The sequence below is a fragment of the Aulostomus chinensis genome, chromosome 4 (assembly GCF_037954235.1).
Source record: "Aulostomus chinensis isolate RoL2024-O1b breed Wild chromosome 4, RoL_Achi_v1.0, whole genome shotgun sequence".
Taxonomy (NCBI): domain Eukaryota; kingdom Metazoa; phylum Chordata; class Actinopteri; order Syngnathiformes; family Aulostomidae; genus Aulostomus; species Aulostomus chinensis.
In genome coordinates this window covers 26,490,185-26,498,103 of record NC_141323.1, presented here as the reverse complement: position 1 = coordinate 26,498,103, position 7,919 = coordinate 26,490,185, and the positions used below count along the sequence as shown (strand labels likewise).

Below are 7,919 nucleotides of genomic sequence, written 5' to 3'. Positions count from 1 at the left end.
ATGATATGAATCCATTTTGTTAGATGAACTCAGTTCCTCTGCTTTGATGTTGGTGGACTGAGTGGCGTTTGCCTGAACCTGCTTGAACCTGTTTGCTCCTGCTCAGTCCCTCACTCAAGCCTCACTCAGCCTCAGCAGCACCGCTCCACTGAGGACTGATTCAGGTTCCTAGCAACCAAATACAGAGGAGAGCTGAACCTTCTCTCTGTGAGGCCACAGTGCTGACCACTGCACCATTGTGTCCCCTGAAAATGCCACCACGTTGTTGGGATTTTCTGTAAAAGCAAGCACACATGAACATAGCAGCTTCTTCACAGGGCTGGTGGCGCAATGGATAACGCGTCTGACTACGGATCAGAAGATTCTAGGTTCAACTCCTGGCCAGCTCGCTTTAAACTTTATACTGAGAAGATGAAGTGAGAACCACTGCTAAAAGTCACTGAAATCCTCCAAGGTTTCCTCCTTGTCTGCTGTAAACATGAACACATGCATGGATCCTGCTACCTCTCACATGTTAAGCTGGCACTTGACAGTGACAGCAGGAGAACAAAAAATCCCAGAGTGTCATCAACATTTCCTGTAAACTAAATGACAGAAGCTGTTGAATTTCTGTGTCAGAACAAGGAGAAAGGAGCCCCAATGAAAGAGTGGTGTGTTTGTGAATGAGAGGACATTGTTCAGTCCACAGACCTGAGCATCGCTGCTCTGACTACCACGTTACCTCCTGGTTATCAGTGTGAAGTCAATGGTGAGGTAGTCAGTTGTTCCTTGAGTTTTATTCCAGAGGCCTGGTAGTTAAACGCTGAATTCAATCATTTTAATTCTTTACTTGAATTTTCATGCTGTTTTGCTGGAAATGTTTGACAACTTCTTGCATGTTGGTGCCCCATCAAACAAAAAAGGTGCAGTTGTACTCTTTTCACCTCTGACCCACAAACATTCCACCAGTGAACGTCCAGAAATTGAAGCATAAACAGTTCAGCAACAACAAATTCTTCAAATCATCCTCTGAACCGAGAGCCACAGGCTCCTCCCAACATATGCAACACTGCCATTGAACTCTGCTTCAGTGTAACGGTGGTCGAAGGGTCAACATTGAACCTGTTGTATGACTTGAAAATTGTATCAGAGATCTGTGAGCAGGGCTAAATATATGAAAGTGTTGTCATTAACAGGTTGTGCATTTCTGTAGGTCCAAACATATCCTGGAGTCCACCAATGCCAGTTGTGACCTTGTGGGCTCCGGCTCCAGCGCTGTCAGTGAAAAATGACTGACAATCCATTGTCTCCTGGTGAGTCCTGCTGTGTTGGTAGGATGCATCAAATCACTGTGGGAACAAGAGACACAGTGACTGAACTGTAGCCCATCCATCCATCCATCCATCCATCCATTCATTCATCCATCCATCCATTCATTCATCCATCCATTTTCTTCCACTTATCCTGTTAAGGGTTGTGGGGTGGGGGGACCTGTCTCCCCAGCTTTCAGCGTGAAGTGGGTTCACCCTGGAGGGGTCGCCAGTCCATTGCAGGGCCAACACATAAAGACAGACAACCATTCACACTCACAGTCACACCTAGAGTCAGTTTAGAGTATCAATCAGCCTCGTCCTCATTCTCATGTCTTTCCCACTGAAAAACTTTCACACCTGAAGTGTGAAGCATCGATAAAAGTTAATTTGACAGCACAACAGAAAATCCGAGTATATCACTGACATATTCTGTAAAAGAAATGATAGAAGCTGTTGAATTTTTAGAATGAGAAAAAATGTCCCCCAATGAAAGAGTGATGATTCTTTATTTTGATTTTGTTCTTCACTCCTACACAAGAGAGGGAAAGTGTCGGCTGGCTAGGAGCAACTGCCTGCTTCAGAATGGGAGGAGCCTCAGGACTTTCCAGTGAGAGCTGCAAACTTCCACCAGCGCCCACTGCCAGCACGTCTTCATGATGGAGCTGAGAAGAACACAACAACACAAGAGCACTGGAGAGGAGCACAACACTTCTTTGCTTCCTTGTCACTCTCATATCTGTCTGTACCATCTGGAGCTGGGGGGAGGAGCTTCACATGTTTTTTTTTCTTGTTTTTTTTTCCAAAAGGGAATGACATGACTTACTCTGTATATTAGTATATGAACTACTGAGAATGTTCATCCCCAGTTTTAAGTTAGAATTAAATGTTAAGTAGAAAATCTTCCATCTTCAATCCTGTCACTCAGTGATGTAAACTGTTTCAAACAAATTCTACTGTTCAACAGTTCAAGTGTTTCTAATGAAGCTGAATGTGCTCTCTTCTACTTTCCTCAATTGTGTTTCTTTCATGTCCTCCTGAGATCAAAGACAGAATTCTAGGTACTGTCAAAGCCCTGATGACATCATCAGGAATTCTGACTTTGATATGGAAACTCTTGCTTTAATTTGAATTTGATCTGACTAATATTTTAGTTTAGGTTGCATGAGACTGATGCCCCCCCCCCCCCCCCGTGACCCTTAAAGGATAAGAATAGAAAGTGGATGGAGGGATGGACTTAACACTGAAATCAGCTGATCTGATCCACATTCTAATTTTTCCTTTCCCTCTTTAGGAGTCATGGAGAATAGTAGTGTATATAATAATGTATATACAACCTTGGAGTATCTTTCCAAAGCTTTTAGTATTTCATCTTGTTTCTACTTGTAGTTTTAGTGTCTGGATCTTTTCTTTTTATATCCTGCTGTCTGCTCTTTGCTTTTGGAGCTTCCTTCAACAACTACCAAGCCTCCTGGGTACTGTAGGAAACATGGTCAAGTTCTTCTTACTTTTGCAGTCACGTCCTGCTCACATTGGTCTGTCTTCATTTTGACTCCTCCCACTGCCACAATGACCAGCCTTTATACACTTGGTGACTGGGGCCCTGGTTGCTGCAGGCCTCAACACCAGCCTGTGGTTGTGAGCAGGGCAGAACAGAACTGACAGTATCTCACATGCAGGACCTGGGTCAGCGCCTGGTGCCAGCTGGGGCACCGCTTTAACCTGGACCCCCTGGAAGATCTTCTCCAGGAACTCGCTTTTTTGGTTCCATCAAGGCCTGTGAGGATAGTGAAAAGTGATCCACCACCAGGCAGCACAGTCAGCAGCAGCCATTTTTTCCCACTAGAATCAAGTATGATAGTGAAAGACTGGTGAGTGCTTGCTAACTAACACTTCCTGTTTTTATTGCTATTCTTCCATGAATGTGCTCATGTTGGTTTGTCCCCAACCACAGTTTCAAAGCCATGATGACATCTTTCATTAACAATCAGACTTATTTTTTCTCTATTTGGACAAATAAGGTTTCAACTGACACGGCTGGCCAACGTCCTGGAGTTAATTCAGCCTGGAGAACCAGGTGCTGGATCCTTCTTTTACTAGGCAGGAACAGGCAGCAGATCCAAGATCAGTAGGTGAAGATGTCTGCTTTGACTGGTAGGAGGAAAGAGAGCAGGAGAGCTGGTCAGAGACAAAGACAGATAATGAAGAAGGAGTGCTGTATTCTGCTAGCACATGCTAGTCACAGTCAGAGATAATGAGTCTCAGCAGGTAAAGATTCATCACTGATTTCAGAAGATAATTGGACGTTCACTGGAAGACTATGAATGTTTGTGGGTCAGAGGTGAAAAGAGTACAAGTGCACCTGTTGTGTGTGATGGGGCACCAACATGCAAGAAGTTTTATACATTTTGAGCGAAAAAGCGTGAATCTTCAAGTAAAGAATTAAAATTATTTAAGTAACAATGAGGTCTCTGTAATAAAACAAAAGGGACAACTGACTACCTCACCATTTCCACCCCTCTTTAACAGATTCACATTTCAAAACAATCAGGTTTATTTTGTTCCCTTCTTTTAGCAGAGGATGGTTTTGATCCATCAACCTCTGGGTTCTGAGCCCAGCACGCTTCCTCTGTAAATCCATATTTTGGGTTCTGGCTTGTTCTGATTTTCATTTTGTGTTTGTATTAAAGTTCTATTGCTGAAAAAAGTTTTTTTTTGCCTTTTTAAACACACACACACACACACACACACACACACACACACACACACACACACACACTTCCAGTGACTAATCCATATTTTCATCACTTAAACCACCACTGGAGTATTGAAAGAGATTCCACATGTTGGTCAACCAGAGAAGCTTCACCTGGTGATGCTCATCCAACCATGCATGAAGGTCAAGCTGCATTATCTGCTGTGCTCATTAGCAGGGGAATTAGCTGAAATGGTCAGTAACAGTAACAGGGTGACACTTTATCACAGCAGTGGACAAACATCAGCATTCATCACACAGCAGCTCCTCTGATCAACAGAACAAGCTGAAGTATTCTGGAGAATGAGGCCATGGTTCTCTCTACCTCTCCCATGCTAAGCTAGCACTCTACCATTGGAGCTAATTCCCCTGCTAATGAGCACTGCAAATAATGCAGCTTGACCTTCAGATTTGAGGGAAGAAAACCTTGAAACATTCATTCATCTTCTTCCACTTATTCCTGTTCAGAGTCTCGGGGGGCTGGAGCCTATCCCAGTGTCTACGGGCAAAAGGCAGCGTTCACCCTGGACCAGTCACCAGTCCATCACAGGGACAACATACAGGGACAAACAACCATTCACACCTACAGTCAATTTAGAGAATCCAATCAGCCTTGTCCCCAAATTGAATGTCTTTAGATGGTGGGAGGAAGCCAGAGTACCAGAGAGAACCCACACAGGCACGGGGAGAACTTGCAGACTCTACACAAGAAGATACTGCGCCCGAGCCAGTACTCGAACCCAGAACTTTCTTGCTGTGAGGCCACAGTGCTAACCACTGCACCACCCTGCAGCCCCCTTGAAACATGATGATGTTATTATTTATGTCTTTAATGCACCCAAACCTTTATTTTTCTGGGGTTTTGAGTGGTTCTGGGTCATGAATCAAAATTTGAATTGGACAAAAATTTCATGCAGGGTCACTGGGGCCACACGTTTCATGTTCTCAACAGATTGAAACTGTAGAGTGTGTGACATGTGGTGTGTTTGTCAAGTTCATCAAGGACAGTAAACATGAGAAGGTCTAGATTCACCTCCATCTTTGGAGGTTGTTGAATTTCCTCCTGAGGACCGTCAGGCTGTTTCCTTACTTTGCTGTGACACAACAGCAGACAGCAACAAGGACTGCTGTAGTGCACTTGGTAAAATCACCATCTGTAGACTGCACCAATATGCTGATGTGATCCTTTGATTAGTTTCGGCGGATCAGTCAGAGATCAAAGACTGAAGCAGGAGATCAATGCTCAGAATTCAGAGATCAAAGACTCCTGGAGCGTTGCCCTCTCTTGTCTTTGGGCCTGGATGTTAATGAATGTTTTACACATTTCTTTTTAAGAAAAAACTTGCATGACATTTCAAGGAGTTTTTCCTGCCAATACAGGACAACACCCACTCACAAACCAGTGCTGGACAAGTTCCTTCAAAGCTGTAATGCCTTATTTCTTACTAGTTACTGTCATTGTAAAATAATTGGTTCCATTACGATTGTGTCTGCCAGCGCTTGGTGACTGTACAGGAGGTCTGGGGACCGCAGGGCCACAACAAGCCCATTTCCTCAACTCTCCATTTAGTACAGAGGTCCCCAAGTATGGACCAGTGAGGATAAATGTGATCGTGGAGAAGTCCTTTTGTTCTTCAACTGGTCCAACTTGATGGTGAGTCTCCTTTTTATCAAGGATTACTGAATGCTTGTGTTATTTATGGCATTGTAAACACTTTATAAACCCTTCATTCAGAGCTGTAAAGAACCTTTAACCTCATATCCCAGACATCAAAGTGGGCCACTAACTGGTGAGATGAAGCTATGCTATGCTGCTACATTCTGAAGAGGTAAAGTAGCAGGTTCTGAGAGTGATGGCTAACCTGGATGTGTTCATCTCCTACTTTAATATCAGCGTCCCAACTTGGAGCTCTGACCACCTCCAGCTTTTTGTTCCTGTTTCTGCTTCAGTCAACAGGGAACTCAAACCTGCAATAGAATCATCAACAACAATGGAACAGAAAACAGAGGAAGAAAAAATATCATAAACTTACAAAGCTGAGAAATGTTCATGAAGAATAAATGCACACATTATGATTGAGGCCAGAAACTAAAACTCCACACCAAATGTATTTTGACATGTAGGGATAATGAACTTGAATGTGTTGAAAAAGCAGATAAATGAATCCACTATCACAAGATGGCGTCACAGATCCTGATGCTCTGAGCAGGAAACACCAAGCAAAACATGACTAAAAAGCTCCTGTTGTTCCCTCCATGAAAAACTGTGGCACTGATGAGAAGAAGGATCCAAGCGTCCTCTGAGGATCCATCGCCTCACCATTCGGTAGAAGGATGATCGGGTCGGCACCAGGAGAAACCCTTGTGTCTCTGATGCAGGGAAGATGGTGAAAAAACGTGCACGGGGATTTGTGTGGGTGGTTTCTGAGGCATCCAAAACAGACGAAGTGGGAAGAATAAGTAATGAGACTGTTGCAGTGAGTAACATCAGCTCCTCAGTAAAATCGAGTGGTAGAAGCTTGTTGGGAAAACTGCAACCTCTCTGATTAAAATTACTTACCCAGTCTGTGTGTCTCTGGGGTCTGTGGGAATTTTGGGATTGGACACTTGGTGAGGAGTCAGTAAAATTCTCAGACCTATGTTTCCTCATCGCACTATCTTGGGATAGCGTAGAAGCATATGAGGAGAGATAACTGAGGAGGACAAGATCCACTGACACCTCTATAAGTGTGTGTGGCCACATTTGAACTGTGTTGTGTGATTCTAATTGTGAAAGACCATGGCAAACAATGATAAACTTAACTGTGAACAGTGGGAGGTGTGGTGGAAAGGCCTAATATCGCAGGCGATATCTGGCTATTGTGGTGATGACAAGGGAAAGAAAACATTGAGACCGAACATTGATGAATACACTAAACAATGCAAAGGACAGAAGTGGTGGGGAGTCGGTGGACTCCAGTGTATTAGGGACAGATTGTGTGTGGATGAGAAGGCGGCGTATGATGAAGTGATGGATCATGACAAAGTGAAACCCGGCAGATTGAGCCGGAAGAAGCATGCTAAAGCAGGTCAGAAGAAAGATGAGTGGAGAGCAATGTTGCATTTGATGGCCATGGCAGCTGGAACCAGGTGTCACATACAGACGCTGAAAGGAACGCAGGAGAAACCTCCTCCGTACTCAGGTCCATCGGCACCTCCAGCGCCTGCGGCAGTGTTGCAGATGCCTGTTATCTCGGTGAAGGGAGATGTACAGGTGGAGTTTGAGGAAGAGGAGGATGAGGCCTCCGGTGGACAGGGACAGTCAGAATACAATGAGGTGAGAGAGCAGTTAGAAGAAGCCAGAAGGAGACTAGAAGAAGAGAGACTGAGAAATGAAGGTGGAAACAGGCAAAGTAGAGAGGACAGGGAGAAGAGAGAGAGAGAGATGAGCAAGCATATAGAGACATAGAAGAAGAATATGGTGGTGGACTACTAGAGAATAATGGTGACAAACCACAGAAGGACAAGACTGACCATGACGCAGCTGACAAACCCGCCCCTACAAAAAAGAAAAGCAGATCTATAGCAGAACCCAGACTGTTTGTAAACCCCCTACTGAGACCTGAGCCCCCTAAAAAGTGTGCAAAGCCCAGTACTGATGAAAGATGGATGTCAGTCAGAAAACTACAGACAAGAACAGTAGTAGAATATCATTCGCCTCACTCCAGAGGATGGGATCCCAGAGAGATGTTACTTGATAGACCTTCAATGACACAAAAACCACGTGATAAAGGTCACAAATCTGTGCCAGGAAAACTGAGATGCGACATTGTGTTTGAGCGCGAAGATTTTGATGATGACATGCCAGCACGAAAAAGCCGTCCACCCAGTAGAGC

General features: G+C 44.3%; 1 non-coding gene across 1 annotated transcript; it reads left to right on the top strand.

Moving 5' to 3' along the window:
- Nucleotides 1-316: 316 nt before the first annotated feature.
- Nucleotides 317-389, top strand: trnar-acg (transfer RNA arginine (anticodon ACG)). The gene has a single exon. It is a non-coding gene; the product is annotated as a tRNA-Arg (tRNA).
- The last annotated feature ends 7,530 nt before the right edge of the window (nt 390-7,919 follow it).